Source organism: Semicossyphus pulcher, unplaced genomic scaffold (assembly GCF_022749685.1).
Source record: "Semicossyphus pulcher isolate SPU_LCO1_2020_fin unplaced genomic scaffold, fSemPul1.0.p SCAF_16, whole genome shotgun sequence".
NCBI lineage: Eukaryota > Metazoa > Chordata > Actinopteri > Labriformes > Labridae > Semicossyphus > Semicossyphus pulcher.
Window position 1 is genome coordinate 13,192,507 of NW_027211670.1, and position 2,696 is coordinate 13,195,202.

Below are 2,696 nucleotides of genomic sequence, written 5' to 3' on the forward strand. Positions count from 1 at the left end.
GAGCTGCGAGAGAGTCAAACCTGCGGCCGATGCAAGAGGACTCTGTACATGGGACGCCTGCTCTACGGACCGAGCTAAACCAGCGCTCATGTCGTGTGCTTTTTGATTACTTCGTCTCTCACCTGCTGAACAATAGAGGCAAAAATGCCACGGAAAAAGTGGTTTTAATAAAATTACAAACCAGAAGTTTTACTTTTATTTCAACTCCAGAAATACCATTTCTAATGAAGATTAAAGATCCCAGATAAATTGAAATGCCAGTTAGTATCAAAGGGTTAATTTTGAGGTCTTCATAATAGAACTTGTTTTTGAGACACATAAACAAGGAAACATGTTTTTGACAAATGTCAACAATATGTTTTTTGTGATGCTAAAATCAATATTTAAAAATCCTGTTCAAGTTTCATCTGCATGTCGCTTTTAAACTCTTATATGGCAAACTAAATTATCCCCGTTGGAAAAAGCATCATAAGTATTTTTACAAAATGCAAACTATAAGAAAAAGACACTCCTTCTAACCCTCTATCGGTTGTTTTTTTTATAGCCCCTGTATTGTTTCCAAAGAGTCAGAGGTCAGAGGTCAGTTACAGCTAATATCCCAGTGTGTGATAATCTGCAAGAGTATTGGTTACATTTATGCGGAAACAAAAGGATTAATAATTCCCTGAAATAGCCTGATCATGACAATGTCCGGGATTAAGTCCTCTGGAACTTCACTTCCTACAGTCCGAACAAAGCGGCTGCAACTGTGTTTGTCCTCTGCTCCGACCCCACCCCTCCTCCACTCCCACTGCCCGCTGCCCTGTTATGTAAATTCATCATAAAATCTGTCGGCATTAGAGACTTAATCCGCGGGGGCATGCAGCGGGAAGTAGAAATGTTATTATCTTTTTTTTCTGCCAGCTGACGGGTTTATGTAAGGTCAAAGCGGCGGCTGCGCAGAGACGTCTGTGTAGGGGACGGCGGGAGGGAAAGTATGGATGGAAACTGAGAGGAGGAGGGCAGGTGTAGGATGCACAGGTTGTGGGTTAGAAACTGGAAAGTAAATATATTAAACATTAACATTTTATATAAGTAAAGGATTAGAGTGGTATTGCAATGCAGGAATAACTTCAAATGCAGGCCCAGAATTATTCTATAAAAAGGTGCAATGAGGGAATAAGTCTGGTCTTTTCTGTGTGTGTTTTGACAGATAAAAGTGCACACAGAGATTATTCTGAGTGGATTATGGGAGCAAAGGCTGAGACAAACAAGCCGTATGTGTGACTGTGATGACATGTGTGTGTCTGTGTGCAGAGACGGTCTGCCATCAGACCAACCTGACAGAAGAAACAACCACGTTCACACGAGAAGGCAAATGTAACAGGTGGTTGATAGACGTTATAACACTCAGACAGCTAAACTCAAATAATAAACCGTCATGATTTGCAATGTCCAATTTTATAAATGAAATCCCTAATTGGGGAAATTTTAGAAGAAGTGTTTCACAGTATGACACAATAATGTGTCACCACCCCAAACACCGGTGACTGGCACATAAGACAGCTATTTGTATATGTTGACCCAATTTCCATAAATAGACTCTGGTGTCATTGTGACAAGCTGCACATTTTTTTAGTGTTTTGTTTTATGTGTTGTGCGTGCATTTACTCCTACTGAAGGCTGCATCTGCATCAGACCTGCTGACACAGGGGACAACATCCGAGCCCCCTCATCGTTACTCTTATCATCCGGCCACCCCATCCTGAGCCGTCTGCAGCAGTCTGTATTTCTGCACACATTCAGTTGTGAAAAATACAAAGCAGGTTTTTTTGTTGGCAAATGGCTTTCTTAATGGAACTCATCCTTTTCATGTGTCTATTTGGTAATTAAGTTTAGTCAGTTACTATGCTTAAGAACAACTTCAAAGGAATTTGTGTTTATGTTAACTCACAGGCCCTTCATTCATGCTACTTTGTACTTGGGCCCAACTATATTTCAGACTACTTTTTAATACAGCATATTTTATTTGAGCTATTTGATACTTTTATGTATAATCATATAATCAAATATGATACTTTATTATATTTATGAATCTACCCAACAAACTGTAAATCTGTTAAAATAACCGTCATATAAATGTAACAATAATAATTCAACAATATATCATACTATAACATTCACCAGGGCTGTTTTGATGCTTAAACAGTCATATTTTATTTGTATGTATAGGTACTTTTGCTAACAATAATCATGTTATTTTATCTTATTTTAGATGCAGAACTTTTTCTTTTGTTTTACAATGTTGAATCAGTACTTTACTCAGGTAAAAAAAAATCTAAATATTTCTTCCACACTTGTTATTTATTTACTTTGATAAAACAACTTTTTCTTACAAACACATATTTGTGGAACTCATTATTATTTAACATATGCGAAACAAATTAGTGTGAATGGGAAATCCTGAATGGATGACCCTGAAACACAGGAAAATACTGCTTATTATTTAACAATAAACAGCTTTATAACAAACTGTATCATAACTAATGATGGTGACCAAGATGTTTGTTTACTGCAGCTGTTAACAGTGAAAATCTAATAATTGATTTGAACCATTCTTGGCCACACGGGGGCGCCGCTGCAGCTCATGTGCCTGTTTTCAAACCGTCGAAGAAGAGCACTTCCGTTTTCCTTTCGGCTCCCGCCCCGCTCCGCCA